Source organism: Populus euphratica, unplaced genomic scaffold (genome assembly GCF_000495115.2).
Source record: "Populus euphratica unplaced genomic scaffold, PopEup_1.0 scaffold300.1, whole genome shotgun sequence".
Lineage (NCBI taxonomy): Eukaryota > Viridiplantae > Streptophyta > Magnoliopsida > Malpighiales > Salicaceae > Populus > Populus euphratica.
The window spans coordinates 10,989-29,646 of NW_011500182.1; the positions used below are offsets into that span (position 1 = coordinate 10,989).

Here is an 18,658-nt window from a genome sequence, read left to right on the forward strand (position 1 = left end):
GTGATTTCTCCAACCAGGGTTATATGTTTGGGAGTATGGGTTCTGTTGGCCCTTTGGGAACTGTTTAAAGCATGGGCTTGTTCATGGAGACATTCTTTAAAAGAAGGCAAGGTTGGACAATCGTTGGTTGAGTGTTTATTTGTTTCACATATTTGACACACAATGTTTTCAAGAAATTTTAATTGACCACTCTTTTTCAATTCTAATGCCTCGATTTTTCTAGCTAAATATGTGAACTTGGCATGGAGGTCATGATCTTCCCTAGGGTTGTACATACCTCCACTAGATGTATGAGGATGAGTTTTACTCGGTGCCTCATAAGTACCCGCGGTGTCTTAATTTTGAGCATTTTTAGCTAACAAGTCTAAGTACTCCATTGCTTCATTAGGGTCTTTATCTTTAAAAGTTCCATTGCACATCAATTCAACCATTTACCTATCTCTAAGTGTTAACCCTTCATAAAAATATGAAATCAATCTCCATGTTTCAAAACCACGATGAGGGCAAGTATTAAGCAAGTCTCAATACCTATCCCAACATTGGTAAAATGTTTCTCTTGATTTTTTAGTGAAAGTGGTGATTTGTCTTTTGAAAGAGTTTGTTCTATGAGATGGTAAAAACTTCTTTAAAAACTATTATTGCATTTCATCCCAAGCTCGAATGGATCCAGGTCTCAAATTTTATAGCCATGTTTTAGCTTTATCTTTTAACAAAAAAGGAAAAAGCTTCAATCTGATAGTGTTCATGCTACAATTTAAGTTATTATAGGTGTTGCAGACCCCCTCAAATTCCCTTAAATGCAAGTATGGATTTTCTAAATCTAAGCTATGAAAAGAAGGAAAAAGTTGAATAATTCCTGGCTTAAAATTAAAATGAGATGCATCAGAAGGAAAAACTATACATGATGATGCACTTGTTCTTGTGGGATTTATATGGTCTCTAAGTGTTCTCATACAGTTATTCTCATTATAAAGTGATTAATTATCTTCTTCGGCCATATTTTCTGAAAATGATGAGGATACCCTACAAAGTCTACCACTTAATATACCTGACCACATTCTCATGCATATGTAGGAATAGAATAAAAAGAATAAGAAAACAAAAGAAGGAGAAACAAAACCAAAGAAACAAAGTTATATATAAGAAAAGTGAAAATAGAAAATAAAATAAATACTATAATTTATACAACTTACCTCCCCGACAATGGCGGTAAAAACTTGACACGACTAAAAGATTAATGTCTTCTCCTAAGTGTAGGAGTGTCGAAGTAATAAATAACCCGGCAAGACCAGGGTCGAAGCACATGAAGGTTATTTGTATAAATTATATATAACAATAATACAATAACAACAACAATAGTAACAATAATAATAATAATAATAATAATAATAATAATAATAATAATAATAATAATAATAATAATAGTTGTAATAGTAGTAGTAGTAGTAGTAATGATGATAATAATAATAATAATAATAATAATAATAATAATAATAATAGTAATAGTAGTAGTAGTAGTAATAATCAAGAAGAAGAAAAAGTTGATGAGAACTTTGAGATGGAAAATTAACATAAGGATTAAACAATGATAACAATAAATGTCAAGGTTAGAGGATCCACTAATGGTATGTCAAACAAGTATAGTATAAACTTTTATTATTCAATTGAAAACCACACATAATGTAAGTTCCAATCAGATTATAAATTGTTTACATAATTACATTAGTTATCTTATTCGAGTAATGGTAATACTTGTAAATGTTGTCAGGCATTCATGATTATAATTTATGGTAACAACAAATCAAGTTCCTTTCATAGCTCAGGTGTCGGTTATACCATACAATATGGGCTATGAAAGTGCCAAGCATTTATTGTACCAAATGTTATATAACATAAATCTAGATTAGTCATTTACAAAGTATTAAAAAGTGAATAAGATAACAAATATAAAACATTTTAGTATCAAACATTAAAGTCCATATTAAGTTTACACTATACTTATTATTACACCATTAGTGTAATATTTTCACCTTGACATAATAAACATACCTAAATATAATGAAAGAAAGAAAAATAAATAAACAAAATAAGAACATAAATAAGTAAAGGAAAGGAAATGAAAGGCATAAACTTGATATTAATGAAAGCAAAACATAAACAATACAAAGAAAGAGAAAGAACATGAACTTGATCTAGAAATCAAGATGCCTAAATTGAAAACTATTGATTTGATGACTAATTGATGAGTAGGTGGGCAACTCTTGACTTGGTGACAATCCTTATCTTCTATTTTCTACCTAAAACTTCATTGATAATGTTAGAATTGAAACCACTTGAAAACATGAAAGTTGTAGGAAATTGTCTTAGCTTTCCATGAAAAAAAATGAAGGTCATTTGGACTTCTAAAACTCAAGATATGGGCCAAATACTAACAGTGTTTGGGTTGCAGGATAGATTCGAACTTCTTCATTGTTGCTATAATTTGGACTTGAAAATGACCTTTTTAAATCTTAGGCTCCAAGGAAAAACATTCTTTAGTTAAAAAGTTATTAAAACTTCAAGTGCAAAACGATGATATAAAACCTTGATAAAAATGTGCTTTCAAGCACTAATCACACCCCTCAACCAGCTTATTACTAGTCCTTAGTAATCAAAATGTTAAAATAGAAAAATAATTTGTAAATTCTATAAAGTAAGGTATTCATCATTCAACTTCCATTAATCTATCCACATAACAAATTCTCATTAAATTTATATATCTCCTTAATACCTCTTAAACAAGATATTAATAAACTTTTCTTTTGTGCTCAATATATCAACACATAGTTATAAGGCTTTATTTGGTAGAAAACAAAATTTTTATTCTAATGTTTAAGGTTAACTTCCTTGGGTTGAGATTTTTTTTCCCTTCTTTTCTTTTTGTTTTTTTTAATATATATATAACGCAATGCATCTTTAACCCATGTAATGAGTTTTCGGCTAATGACTCCTAGACCAGTTGGTCTTAGGGTATTAGATGTTGAGACACCCCTACGAAGTTAGTAACTCGAGTTGTAGATATTAATACATAGATAGTGCAATATTTGATTCCTTTAAGCTTTTCTCCTAAACCCATGTAATAAGCATTGGGCCAATAGCTCTCAAGTTAGTTGACTTTAGGGTATTAGGTGTTAAGACACCCCTTCGGGCTTAATTGTTTAGGTTAGGGAGGCTACGAAACCAAACTTATCTATATTTTTATTATCATCATTTTTTTCTTTTTCTTTTTTTTTTCAAATTATATACTATCCCTTTCTCTTAGTTGTTACCTTTAACAAAAGAACATAAATAATGTAATAATCCAATGTGCAACCCACAATCATATGTTAAAGTGTGTGTGTGAAAATTAAGGTTTAAGAATACATGTTAAATGAGTATATAAGCAGAATTAAGTTATAACAATGCGAGAGTTTGCAAAACTGAATATTTCAAGAAGTATTATGATAGACCTTGCTATGAATAATACAAATAACTATTTAAAAATATTTACCAAGATATGTCTCAAGAGTCAATAAAATTCTTCCTTACTCTCAACAATTTGCAAATGGTTTATGAAAACGAAAACACAGTTAGTTTTTTTTTAATATAAACTACTACCCTTTCCCCCCAACCAAAACAAGACATTGTCCTCAATGTCCTTGGGTAGAAAGATAGAGTATGGAAGACATCACCTGAAACACCAAACACTAACAAACTTGAAACACACTTAAACAAATATAAGAAACAAAACACAAATATTATGCTATTAAAAAAAAATACACAAGTTTTTACAAACTAAGACTCAAATCGCAGTTGTGATTGTGGCTCACACCTTCCCTTGGTTTTACATCCAAGAATGACTTAAACACCCTCAATGGGTCGGGGATAGGCTTTCCATCCAAGTTTCTTAAAAACCGGCAAACATGGTCTTTTTTAGTCAGATTTCCAAGATTATGTCGAGCATGTTGTATGGAATAGTGGCCATAAATCATGAATTGCACGATGCACATCTCTACTAGGATGCGTCTCAAGAGTCAATAGAAGATCATCTAAAGACTCCTTACTCAGGCCATCCTTAATAAATAGTATTTTATCTTTATGGTTTACAGATATCATTCCTAAAGAACGACATTGTGCATTACAAGTCCATTTGGTATATCGATGACAGACTTTCACTCGTTTTGCATGATGTTTCTTTGAAAAAATGCTTTTACCTATTCCAGGTATATGTGAAATGAAGGAATTAGATGATTCACTTGATAATCGGACCTTTGCTTCAATTAACCAGTGAATTCCATGGTTCATTAACAACCTCAATCTTGCACACCTAGCTCAATAAATTTTTGTAATCGCATTTTGAGGTAAAGCGGGAAAATACTTTTTCAATTTTTCAAAAGTGGTGTCCATTTTTCAAGATGAGAAGTGGAAAAGAGATGCTAAGAGAAGAGAAGGAACAAGGAATTGAACAAATAGATACACAGATATCAGTTATCATAGGAAACTGAAAGAACGAACTTAAGAGTCACGGAGTACCATTATCCGCCATTTAACCGGGGTGAGAGAGACTAGGAAACCAAGAATCACAAAAAGAAAAAACACAAAAACAATATGAGAAAAATAAAATAACCAACCTTTATCTATAAGATCATTCAAACTAGTGGATTCATTTTCACTAAGAAAATTATGAAAGTAAGCTTTCAAATGATGTCCATTTACCTTAAAAACATTGTCATTTTTTGGATTCTTAATGTCAAAGACTCCATAAGGATACATATATTTCTCAATAAATGGACTGCTCCATCTTAATGTTGGCTCTCAAAAGAATAAATGGGGTTGAGAATTATAAAACAAAACTTTTTTATCAATATCAACTTTTTGAGAATTTTCACAAGTTTTGCAGAATGTAGCGTGTCCTTTAATATGGTGGGTCAATAAAATCCATTTTGAAAGATTTTTGCAACTGTCTTTTTTGACGAGAAATGACTCCCACATGCATCAAAATGACTAAGTTTAATGACACTACTTACCTCATTGTCAGGAATGCATCTTTCAAATATTTGATCAGGACAATATTTGAATAAGTTAGGGTCATCCTAATAAAAGTTCACTTCATTCAAAAACTTTCCTTTGTTTTGGGTACTCCAATGAGTTGGCAAATCTCTTGAAGCAAGAAAATTGTTATTTTTATCATACCAAGGCATTGGACTAAGAGAAAGTAAGGATTTGTCAGGAAAGTAATCATCGATTGATGTGATATTGATGTCGAATCTGTTGTCACTCTTGATAAAAGATCCATATCAATATTTTCGGTGTCTTTTTCATCCGTGATTTCTTCCTGAGAACAAATTATTTTGCAAATCTTCAAATTCATCCAACTCTGTTTTACTCATAGTAGATTCAAATTAATCATAAACTAATTCGTTAATAAGATCTACTTCCTGTGAATCATTATCATCTCCAAGTTGCTTGCAAATGTTGAAAATATTCATCTCTAATGTCATGTTTCCAAAAGATAGCTTCATCTGTCCATTCTTATAATTAATCAATGCATTAGAAGATGCAAGAAATGGACGTCCTAAAATAACAGGAAATGAATTACATGTTTTAACAGGTTGTGTGTCTAAGACAATAAAATCCACAGGATAAATCAATTTATCGACTTGTTCTAACATATCTTCAACTATTCCTCTAGGCATTTTTATAGATCTATCAGCAAGTAAGAGAGTTATAAAAGTTGGTTTTAATTCACTAAGATTGAGACTTTGAAAAACTGATATGAAAGTAAATTCACACTAGCTTCAAGATCAAGTAAGACTCTTTCAACTTTATGTTCTCCAATAAAGCAGAAAATTGTGACTGATTTGACTTGATCCATGTGTTGATTTCCAGAACTACTTGTATTTGCATTGGATTGCTCTTTAGAATTTTGTTGTGGTTGAGATGAAAACCTACCTTTCTCTTGGAAATTGAGAGCAAATGTCAATTTTGTAAGAGTATCTTTAAAATCTATCATATTTTGAGCAAGTTGAGTATTGATTGTCTTTTGGTTTTCAAGGAATGCATGCAATGTTTCCTCAAGATTTCTTCTAGGAGGTGGAGTATAAGGAGGTGCATATCCATGACAATTTTGGAATTTATGGTGTGCTTGAAAGGGTGGTTGTGAAGTTTGTCCATTGTTATTATCACTCTTCCAACTGAAATTTGAGTGATTTCTCCAGCCAGGGTTGTATGTTTGCGAGTATGAGTTATGATTGAGCCTTTGAAAACTGGTTAAAGCATGGGCTTGTTCATGAAGACATTCCTTAAAAGAAGGCAAAGTTGGATAATTATTGGTTGAATGTTTATTGGTTTCATAGATTTGACACACAATGTCTTAAACATATTTTAATTGACCACTTTTTTTCAATTCTAATGCCTCAACTTTTTTAGCTAAAGATGCAAAGTTGGCTTGGAGGTCATGATCTTCCCTAAGGTTGTACATACCTCTACTAGATGTATGAGGTTGAGTTTTACTCGGTGACTTATAAGTACTCGCGGTGTCTCAATTTTGAGCATTTTCAACTAATAAGTCAAAGTACTCCATTGCTTCATCAGGGTCTTTATCTTCAAAAGTTCCATTGGACATCAATTCAATCATTTGCCTATCTCTAGTTGTTAACCCTTCATAAAAATATGAAACCAATCTCCATGTTTCAAAACCATAATGAGCAGAAGTATTAAGCAAGTCTCGATACCTATCTCAACATTGGTAAAATGTTTCTCCTCGTTTTTGAGTGAAAGTGGTGATTTGTCTTTTGAAAGAGTTTGTTCTGTGAGATGGGAAAAACTTCTTTAAAATTTGTTATTGCATTTCATCCCAAGCACGAATGGATCCAAGTCTCAAATTTTCTAGTCATGTTTTATTTTTATTTTTTAATGAAAAGGGAAAAAGCTTTAATCTAATGTTGTACATGCTACAATTTGAGTCATTATATATGTTGTAGACCTCCTTAAATTTTCTTAAATGCAAGTATGGATTTTCTAACTCTAAGCCATGAAAAGAAGGTAAAAGTTGAATAATGTTTGACTTAAAATTAAGAAGAGATACATTAGGAAGGAAAACTATACATGAGAGTGCACTAGTTTTTATGAGATTCATGTGATATCTAAGTGTTTTAACAGGGTTATTCTCATTATGAAGGGAATGGTTATCATCTTCGGCCATATTTTCTGAAAATGATGAGGATACCCTATAAAGTCTATCACTTAATGTACGTGACCACACTTTCATACACGTGTAGGAATAGAATAAAAGGAAGAAGAAAACTAAAGAAGGAGAAACAAAACATGAGAAACAAAGTTATATACAAGAAAAGTGAAAATAAAAAATAAAATAAATAATATAATCTATACAAAAATTTACCTCCCTGGTAACGGCATCAAAAACTTGACACGAATAAAAGATTGATGTCTTCTCCCAAGTGCAGGAGTGTCGAAGTAATAAATAACCCGGTAAGACCGGAGTTGAATCACAGGGAAGTTAATTATATAAATTATAAACAACAACAACAACAACAACAACAATAATAATAATAATAATAATAATAATAATAATAGTAATAGTAATAGTAATAGTAATAGTAATAATAATAGTTATAAAAGAAGAAGAAAAAGAAGTTGATAGGAATTTTGAGATAGAAGATCAATATAAGGATTAAACAATAACAATAATAAATGTCAAGGTTAAAGGATCCACTAATGGTATGCCAAACAAGTATAGTATAAACTCTTGTTATTCAATTTGAAATCACACATAAGGAAGGTTTCAATCAGATTATAAATTGTTAACATGATTACATTAGTTATCTTATTCGATTCATGCTAATACTTGTAAATATTGTCAGACATTCATGCTTATAACTTATGTTAACAACAAATCAAGTTCCTTTTATAGTATAGATGTAGGTTATACCATATGATTGGGCTATGAAAGTGCCAAGTATTTGTTGTACCAAGTGTTATACTACATAAATCTAGATTAGTTATTTAACAAGCAAAGTATTTGTCACACGTCCCCCGGGCGGCGATTCGGTGATTTTTTGTTATTTTTCCTTGATTGGTTCTTAGAAGTCGCCACCTAGTACTTAATGGAAAGTTACTAGAAAACCTAGATGTACTGATCATTGCCAGAGATTCAAGAGGTAAGGAACTGGTTGTGGCTAGGGAAGGTATTAGCACCCCTAGCATACCCTACCTAAGATAAACTGCTTGCAGTTTGATGTGATTTGAAAATTTGAAATATTAATCAAATTCTAAGGTTTTAATAAATCAGTTATTAAATCCTAGAATATATATAGAAACATGTTCTTACATCTTCATGAAAAATATAACATGATTTTATTTGTCCTTGAGATATTTAACCACTATTTAACCACATTCTCTTTCACTATATTTTTTTCTTTTTTCTTTTCCTTTCCTTTTCTCTCTTTCTTTTTACATCCAAACTTCCAAATACATATTCAAAACAACTAAACAAAAATTACATTACATAATTTTAAATTTACAAAATAGCTCCTAAAAACAATCTGGAATCACAGGGAAGGCCTTCTGCACCACCGGAAAAGTGGCGACGTGTCTCCTCTACGCGCCTTCGCCACTGGCGGCGTGTGGGTTCACATGCCGCCATTGACAATGCTTGGAGATGGGCGGATCTGCCTTGTTTTCTTCTTCCCTTCCCATCGCTACTGGTTGTGGGAACCACCGTTACCTGCAAAAAGGGAAAAACACAATGCAAAGCTTCCGATTCTCTCCTTTTTTCAGATCTACTCTTTTTTGTCTTCTCTTTTGGTTTTCTGTTCTTCCCTTCTTCAGGTGGCAGTCGGCTCTGAGGGCAGGGCTGAGGCTGCTGTGCTAGGCTAAGGTGGGTTCTGCCAGGCTTGGATTGCTAGCGGTGGCCTCGCTAGGGCCGAAGCGGTGGGTGTCGCCGCTGTGTTTGGGCTGTTACCGGCGGCTCTAATCCGGTCTTAGCATCTCTGTTTCAGGCGGCCAGCAGTATGATTATAGGGTTGCTAGCCTCTGGGTTTCCATCTAGTCTGCGGGTGGTGTTGTAGGGTTGTTGTTGAAGGAGATCGGCTACTGCTATAGGGCTCGGTGGAGGCCGGTCTTGGCGAGCTGGCGGCTGGAGAAGGGAAAAGCTAAGAGGGAAGATCTCTTGAAATGGTGGGAGTGGTCGAAGATAATGTTCGTAGCAGCTGAGGGAAGATCGACAGTGAAGGAACAGCCCTGGTGAGATGAAGGGAGAGTATGGCTGATTTGGGTTTATAAGGGAGAGGTCGAGAGAGAAGCTGTAAGGGGGTCTGTTATGTGCTCTCTGATTTCTCTGGTTCCTGGCCTCAAAGAAAAAGGTAGGGGCGGCGACTTTTTGGCCAGAGGAAGACTAATAAATGGGGGGATTACCCTGGCTTCTCTGGTTTCGACTGGAGAAGGGATCGACTACTTGGGTGTAGGGAAATGGGGAGAAGCCTCCAATAGTAGAGAGGGGGAGGTTGTGATGAGGGAAAAGTGAGAGTGGCTGCCGGCTCCCAAAAGGAAAAGGGAGAGGGCTCCCTTCAGTTTGGGAGAGAAACAGGGGACCCGGGGAGCGGTGACCAAGAGAAGAAATTTTAGGGTTTTTCCCTCCTTTTCCTTTTTTTTTGTTTACTCTTCCCCTCCCTTTCCCAAATCCTCCCCGAGTAAATTCTTCCCCCTTTTTCTATATTACTTTAGTAGTATTTATAGAAGAAATATTTGCTAGGTTTTCAAACTAGTCCCTCAACTTTTCCTTTCTTTTCTTTTTTTTGTTAATTTTGATTTTTTTGAATTTTTTTGAAAACAAGCAATATCAACGTCGACTCAACAAGAAAAATCAGTGATTGTAAAATTAACGCGTTAAAAGTTGAACGTGTTCAAAATACCTTTGAAAATTTATATTCTTCTGAGATGACGTTGAAAATGCTAAAAACGATACAAATATATCATAATGCATTTTTTGGGGTTTTTCATTGTTTTTTTCTATTTTTTATTTTTTTTGAAAATTTATCAAAAACATGGGTTAAAAATTGGATAGCACCCCTCTTTACAATACTTACGAAGCAAAAATTCCTCAATGTTTTGCATAGTAAGCTTGTAAAGAAAATAAAAGGTCTTCCTGGCTTATTGAGCGATCCACTTAGCCAAGGACTTCACTTTTCAAAAGAAACGGTCTCATTATCTTGGGTGACTTGCCCATTTTGAAGAAAAGTGGTCTATTTTCAAGGGCGACCTGCCTATTTTGAAAAAAAATGGTCTATTTTTAAGGGTGAGCTGCCTACACACTCACACTAGTCTATTTTTAGAGGCGACCTACCCAAACATACTTATTATGGTCTATTTTTAGGGGCGACTTGCCCACATATAATTGGATATTTTCATGGGCAACCTAACCACACATACTCATTGTGGTCTATTTTCACGGGCGACCTGCCCACATATACTCACGCTGGTTTATTTTCATAAGCGACTTGCCCTCATATACACACACTTATCTATTTTCACGAGCGATTTGCCCACACATACTCATGCTGGTCTATTTTCATGGGCGACCTGCCCTTTTGATTGGGATAACCTGAGATCCCATTTGGCGATCTCCTTTAACCAGAACCAAAATCGATGTGTGGCTCGGTCAACCTAAAATCCTACCTGGCGATTCCCTTTAACCAAAGCTAAAACTCTATGTGTGGTTGGGTTAACTTGAGATCCTATCTGGTGATCTCCTTTAACCAGAATCGATACAAAGATGTGTGTGATCTCATTATAATGGGTGACCTACCCAGATGAAAGATGATGGTCTCATTATGATGGGTGACCTACCCAAGTGGAAAAAAATAATGGTTTCATTGTGATAGGTGACCTACCCAAATGAAGATGATGGTCTCATTATGATGGGTGACCTACCCAAATGAAGATGATGGTCTCATTATGATGGGTGACCTACCCAAATGAAGATGATGGTCTCATTATGATGGGTGACCTACCTAGATGGAAGATGATGGTTTCATTATGATGAGTGACCTACCTAGATGGAAAAATGATGGTCTTATTGTGATGGGTACCCAGATGCAAAAATGATGGTCTTATTGTGATGGGTAACCTACCCAGAAAAGATGATGGTCTCATTATGATGGGTGACCTACCCAAATGGAATGATGGTCTCATTGTGATGGGTGGCCTACCTAAAGAAAAAAAATGATGGTCTCATTGTGATGGGTGACCTACCCACATGAAGGTGGTAGTCTCATTATGATGGGTGACCTACCCAAGGAAAAAAAAATGATGGTCTCATTGTGATGGATGACCTACTCAGATGAAAGATGAAAGGTGGTCTCATTGTTATGGGTGACCTACCCAGATGACAAAAATGATGTGACTTACTTGGCAAAAAGACTTGGCAGACGAAGTTTTGACAGGATAAGGCTGACAAACGGCGCTTCCTGATTGCAGGCTTGAATTGAAGACTCCTTTTAATGATAGGGTTGATCTCCTTATTTCTTTGAGATTTTCCTACCGACAGGGTTCATCTCATTCTTTTCTCATTCCAGGATCTAAACCGATGATTGTTATTATTGACACAATGATTCTTTCTATCCACAATCTTGTTGGACTTCATTGAGGATTTTCTTGTAACAAATCAAAAATCTGTGCAAGTGTTTTTTGAGGTTAGATGACATGTATGCATCCTTACCTGATTTCAAATATAGGCCCCCCTTCTTTGATGCTCAATCGTCGTAGGGTGCCTTTGTTTGCATTCCAAAGCTTTCTTTGTTCTTTCGATGTATTGGCTCATTTGCGTGCTGGTCTTCCACTCAAATGCAAGTACAATGCCCATCTTAGGCTATCCACGGCGATTACTACTCTCGTTGTTTATCAAGCTTGATTGAAGAAGAAGGAGTCCAAACCAAGACTTAGCTCTTAAACTAAGGCATTTTACATATAAAACATGGACAAAACATTAGGTAAAAGTGGGTGAAACTATCGAATAATATGGTTACATCAGTTACTCTTCAAGTATGTTATCATCAGCCTTTATGGAACTGCCAAGTCATCTAGACATGCATCTCATAATTTGCATTAAAAAGCTCAATGTTCTTCTCTATGGATTCCTCTCATCTTGTCAAATCAGATCATGCAAAGAAATGTATTGTAATTAGCAATGATCTTTATCACCCATATTCATGCGGTGAAGTGTGCATTTGAGTTTCAAAACAGATGGTCCTATAGTCAATCTTGGTGAGTGCATCCTTCCAGCATTCATTTAAATGCAACTACATAATAACATTTTTCGGGAATCATAGCTATGTTTTAGAGGATAACCCAAGATGAAGATGTCCTTTAGATGCAGCGTTGCTCATCAAGTGATGCTGAAATTCACTAGATCATAAACTGTCTTTGAACAACATTACTCCCAGTGATGATCTGAATGCTCGTTCATCTATCTATACTCAAAAGGTTTTTTCTTTGTTATTGCCAGGTGCTAAACATAACTTTGATGGACTTTGACGACTCATCATAAGATTTTGCCTTGTCCCGTACCTGAGCTGAATACTGTTTGTTTTCCTTCTCAGAGTCCACTGTATTGCCCCAAAGTGTCTTAACTTTTCAAGGAGTGTTGAGAAGAGTTGATGTCATTTCATGTCAAGGATTTTGCAAACTCAATCAATGTTCTTCTTTGTTTAACAATCTTGTTCTAGAATCAAATCTCATCCTTCAAAGATCATGTCCATTCAAGTCTATAATTGTTGAGATGAAATTAGAGAGATGTTAGCTTTGGAAAAGATCTTTTGAAAATCAAGCTTCTTTGGTCAAAGATCCAACACACGTTATTCAATGTAGTCTTTTGATTGTCTTATATTTAAAAAAACAAAACAAAACTGACCCGTTGTAAGATTAAAATGCTTTTTTCATGGTTTTTTGTGTCAGTTTTAATCTTTGATCTTGGATATATCTTTTGATGGTCTGCGATGAGGTGACCTTCTGTGAATTTCAAGAAACAAAAGGCTCAAGTCAAAACTTGAGGATTTGTCAAGGAAGTTGTTTTCTTTTTTAGCACCAATTTTGTCAGCATGCATAATAATCAGTAGCTTGATTCATGAAGTCATGACCTTTATGGAAAAGCTCTTCAAGTTTTGAGAGCGCCATTTATCGGTTCAAATTGCTTACTTGATCAAAAAGGGTTTTTAAAAGCACGTAATGCACGCTATGGTTCATGGCTATGACAAAAAGGAAAATTCAGTCTCAAAAGGAGTTTGAGGGTTTCAAAGACCTAGGACCAACATTAACTATTCATCAACTCTCTTTCTCTTGTTGTCATTGTAGAGAAAATGATATATAACCTTGTTAATTTCAGATATCAGAATTCTCTTAACATAGGTCATAATACTAATCCAAATTTTCTTTGATGAATAACCAATCTAATCTTTTTGAAGACACTAGAGGCTTTATCATATACACACCTAAAGATATGAAGCTTGATTATTTTTTTGACTTTTGGCATTTGTTATGTCTTTCTTCAACTAAGACCTCTTTTGCCCTTCTTAGAATCAATAGACATTCTCCTTCCATTCCACTTTTTCTTTTTTCTTCTTCTTTCATTTTTTTTTTTTTCTTTTACATAGCCTTCCTAAAAAATTTCTTGGATGACCCTCAATCTATGACTTTTTTCTTCTAGCCTTTTCTTAATCATTCGACATTTGTTCTAAGCCTTTCTTTTATCCATTAATTCTATCACTGTCTTCAAACTATCTCTCATTTGCCCCTAGTGTGGGATGTGATCCTAGTTAGGGTTTTTTTTTGAAAGAAAATATATTACCAGGCTCAAATGGGGACCACAAGGGATATAATCTTTAGAAAGTGAAGGGATAACAAAAATGGCCTTTTCTCATTTCAAGCAATCAAAATATTTTCATGTATGAGTTTAAAATTGTTTAGTCACCTCATGTCATTTTCAAGCATCGAGTTATTTCTGCAATCAAAATACTTTTAATCTTCGGGATTGATTAATCTTAATCGTATGTTGGAGCTTGATCAAAATATTTTATTAAAAAACCCTTTGAAAGAAGCATCGCTTGATTTCAAAACAACAAGAAGACAAAGAGAAAACATGTTTCATTCAAAGATGAGATGTGACCCCAAAACAAAATGCAAAAGGGCAAAAATCCATAACAAAATGATTGACAGTTTAACCCCTCAAGCAATTGTGATCATTTGTCATTTTGAGGATGTTCTAGTAATAAAAAATTGATCGATGACATCATCTTTCACAAACTCAGCTCGATTCTTGAAACTCTTGCATCTGTTCCACTAAAATGGTTCAGGAACCCATCATGATATTGATAAGGGTATTTTTAGCATGTATATTTTTCACTATTCATGCTTGATTTTTAAATATTTTGGATATGTTACACAAGAAAATTAGAATTTTGAATCTCGTTTTGAACTATTGACCTCGTGGAAAAATTAATATGTTTTCAGATCTTAGGTTACTGAACAGGCAAAGCCCGGTAGTGAAATTGAACAGTGATTCATTATGTGCTGCAAAAAAAAGCTATACAACTTAGTTCCAAATGTTCTTCATCATTTTCAAATAGCTGAGATGAAGGTCTACAAAACATATGAAGGGCATATAACTCAGTTTTGTTGTTTTGGAGCTCAAAAAGCAAGTTGAAAAACAAGGATTGAACTAGCCTGAAATTCCTGCACTGCAAAGACTATTTTAGTTTATGTATCTCAACTCTCAGAGGTCCAAAAATTACAAGATCAGTTTTAGTTGGAAAGAAAATTTGATTCTCTACAATTTCTCCAGAAATAGAGATCTTTGAATTCGCATGTTTTCTACCTCAAATCTGGCCCATAATGTCTGAGAAGGAAGGAACTCAATGCAGAAAAGGAAACTTTCCGCATTACTATAGGGTTAGAAAAGCCACAATATAAAAGAAGATAAAGGGATCTGAAAATAGGGGAGTGAAGACACCTAGAAACCCTACAACATAGAAAGAAAAGGAAAGGAGGCGGCACCAAAGGGGAACAAAAAAAGAGCAGAGGTAAAACTATTGAAAACCGGGAGGACACCTAGCTATTCGACGAAAATTCTCTGCTTTTGAGTGATGTTCATCGTATCAAGTTTGTTTCTCTTTAATTTAACCATAGAGTAGACTTTTATTCTAGGATTTTTGATGTAACCTTACTATGATTATGTGAATAATTTCTTCGATTGAATTATTACATTAAGATGTTGAGTATTTCATTCTATGTGTAATGCTTGCATGTGTTTGGCCAACATCTGCATGATTTAGAATTCAATTTGAAACCGAGAAGTGATAATTGTTTTAGTTATTGTTTGAAATACCGTAAGAAATCTATAGGATAGAGATATCCTAAGAACTTTTGTAATCGTTATAGATTTTACAATACTTAACAAATTTCGACAAGTTTAGAACTTTCGTAGAGTATATGAAATTTGTTTGTCAAAATAATTTATTGATGCTCGAGAGAGATTAATATTTACATAAGGAAAACCTGATTATCAACATTAGGAGTAATTAATTTAATCGTGAAAATTCACATAGGCATAGTTATGGTAAGTCAGAAATCCTAGAACCAGTACAATTGAATTCATTAATATTTAATCAATTGGTTGTTTGTTTTTAATCATTAATTTTTGTTTCATAAACTATCTTATTCGATTCCTCAAATAGATCATAATTTAAAAGACTTTGGTAATTAGTAGTAATTTTTACAAATCCTCGTGGGACGATACTCTACTCATCACTTTATTACTTGTTACGATTCGTGCACTTGCAAAATTAACCAAGTTACCCATAATGATATTCATATCTCGTTTGAATTATACCATGGTGGTTGCATGAATTTGATGAAGTTGAGGCAATAAGTCTAGAGTTTGACAAATACTGATCGACAAACTTGAGTGACAGAGGTATGTCAATCTTGGCAAAGACATTTGAGCAGGTGATGTTATAGCAAGACCTGACTAGGCAAAATAACTGAGGTTTCTCAATTGAGAGTCATCTTCTGATTCAACTCTCTTCATAGTTTTGGAATCCCTAGAAGAACCTTCAATCTTTCCCATAACTCTTTCAATTCTTTCGACAATCTTCATAACATCATGCCAATCTTCCAATGTTGTTGTGGTTGTTTTAGGGTTTTTGGGAAACCTCCAACAACTAGGTAATCTTGGCAATACACAGAAACATGCAGCACTGCCACTGCTAATGTGTAAAATCACGCACTGTCTTTACTGGAGGAGAACTTGATAATTTTGAAATTCCTCTATTTCCTCTTTGATTCCTTATTGACGGTGCAACAAACATACACTAGTAGAGGGAGTTCTACTTTATTGAAGTTTCAATCTTCTTATTGTTTTTCAACCCAAGTCTGTCTCTTCTCCCAACTTCTGTGTTTTAATGCTGACACTAGTTGGTGAAAATTATAGATGACCTGAAACTATTGCATCCCTTCTTAGATTCTCCCCTTGCAGATCCATAAACAAATCTCTATAAAGAGAGCTCTACTATATTAAAATTCAATGCTTGCTCTATTTTTCAGACCAGGTCTGGCTCTTCTGCCTACTACAATGTTTGATTACTGAAACTGGTGGTGTAAATTTTCATAGCTTCTGAAACTACTACATCCTTTCTTATATTTCCCACTTGTAGAGCCACAAATAGATCTCTATAGAGAGAGCTCTGCTATGTTGAAGACCAATGTAAAATCATCATTCATTTTTTAGACCCACATCTTATGTTGCTGGATCAGAATGATGTTCACAATAGAGATAGTTGGAAAAAAGGCCAACGCATCAAGCACAGAAAGCTAGCAGGTATTGGGTGCTCTTGAAAGATAAACGACTGCCAGTGTTGAACAAGGACGAAGGCTGTCCTTAGTTGATGACTGAAGGCATTATTGTTGTTAATGACTGAAAAAATAGAGGTGTAGCTTCAATGGGACGTTGACAAGTAGTGTTCCTACAGAAGACTGTGCGAACATTCTCTTTCCATTTGAAGCTCAACACTTGTTCAAGCAGATCTGAGTTTAGCTACTTCACCTTTGATGCTCTCAACTTCCCTTTCACAATGAGCCTCTCTTTGACCCTTTTCTTTATTTGCCATCATCTTTGTTCAATCAGGTGCAACAAAGCTCAGATGGGGAACCTATTTTCATCCCTGTACATGCATGATAAATGTATGCCATGTAATCTATATGATGAATTGGCCCTTCGAGGGGTGACATATGGTCATAACTCTTGCAGGATGAAACAAGAATTTTTATTCTTGCTCAAACTCTACAATATAAATTTCCTGAGTGATGACCATTATATCCCCCGTAAGTCTTGAATTCAAGATGCTTCAAGAAGGGTTTGCTTAGATGCAAAGCAATATGTACGGAGCATACATCCTAAAGGCAGGTTCTAGTCTTTTACGTGAGACAAATGGCAGGTTTGCTACTTGGTCTCTAAAAAGGGTCTCTTGTTGTCCTGGTGATCACCTTCGTAAAGGTAATATAGGGGCTTAGCAGATAGTGAGATAGTACATATACCAATCACTAACAGTCTCAGCACTCAATGAATAATTGGGGTTTACACAAACTTAAACCTTGACTAAAAGTCGTAAGGTAAGCTGTTAGTCCCCCACCTAACCTAAAACATATGTGTGCTTTCAAAAATTAAAATTTGTGACACATGAAACAATTCTATACAATGCATGAATGAAACAAAAATAAAACAAGACAAAAAGCAAAAAAATTAAACACATAAAAAACACAAAGCTTAGTCCAATAAAGTTGAAAACAATACCTTTCCCTAGTGGAGTTGCATTCCGTTGCACGTCCCCCGCGTGGCGATTCAGCAATTTTTTGTTATTTTTCCTTGATTGGTTCTTGGAAGTCACCACCTAGTATTTAATGGAAGGTTACTAGGAAACCCAGATGTACTAATCTTTGCCAGAGATTCAAGAGGTAAGGGACTAGTTGTGTCTAGGGAAGGTATTAACACCCTTAGCACACCCTACCTAAGGTAAGTTGCTTTACGGTTTGATGTGATTTGAAAATTTGAAATATTAATCAAATTCTAAGGTTTTAATAAATCAGTTATTAAATCCCAGAATTTATGTAGAAACATGTTCTTACATCTTCATGGAAAATATAACATGATTTTGTTTGTCCTTGAGATATTTAACCATATTCAAATTAAACACTTAATTCTTTTTATCTTTAAATAACATATTTTTATAATTAAATAACATAAAAAAACAAACACATTCTATTTCACTATATTTTTTCTTTTTTCTTTTCCTTTTCTTTTCTCTCTTTCTTTTTACATCCAAACTTCCAAATACATATTTAAAACAACTAAACAAAAATTACATTATATAATCTTAAAATTTAAAAATAGCCCCTAAAAACAATCTGGAATCACAGGGAAGGCCTTTTGCACCACCGGAATAGTGGTGGCCCCCCCCCCCCCCCCCCGCCACTAGCGACACATGGGTTCACGCGCCACCGCTGGCAATGCCCAGAGATGGGTGGATCTTCCCTGTTTTCTTTTTCCCTTCCCTTCTCTACTATTTGTGGGAAC

The 18,658-nt window shown here is 34.4% G+C and overlaps 1 long non-coding RNA gene across 1 annotated transcript in view; it reads left to right on the plus strand.

The window, feature by feature from the left end:
* LOC105111536 (uncharacterized) overlaps positions 1 to 17,714 on the plus strand; it is a 23,801-nt gene extending 6,087 nt beyond the window's left edge. The window contains exons 2-3 of the long non-coding RNA XR_839617.1: positions 7,991 to 7,996; positions 17,636 to 17,714. This is a non-coding gene — a long non-coding RNA (uncharacterized LOC105111536). The remainder of the gene's footprint in view (positions 1 to 7,990; positions 7,997 to 17,635) is intronic.
* Positions 17,715 to 18,658: the final 944 nt, after the last annotated feature.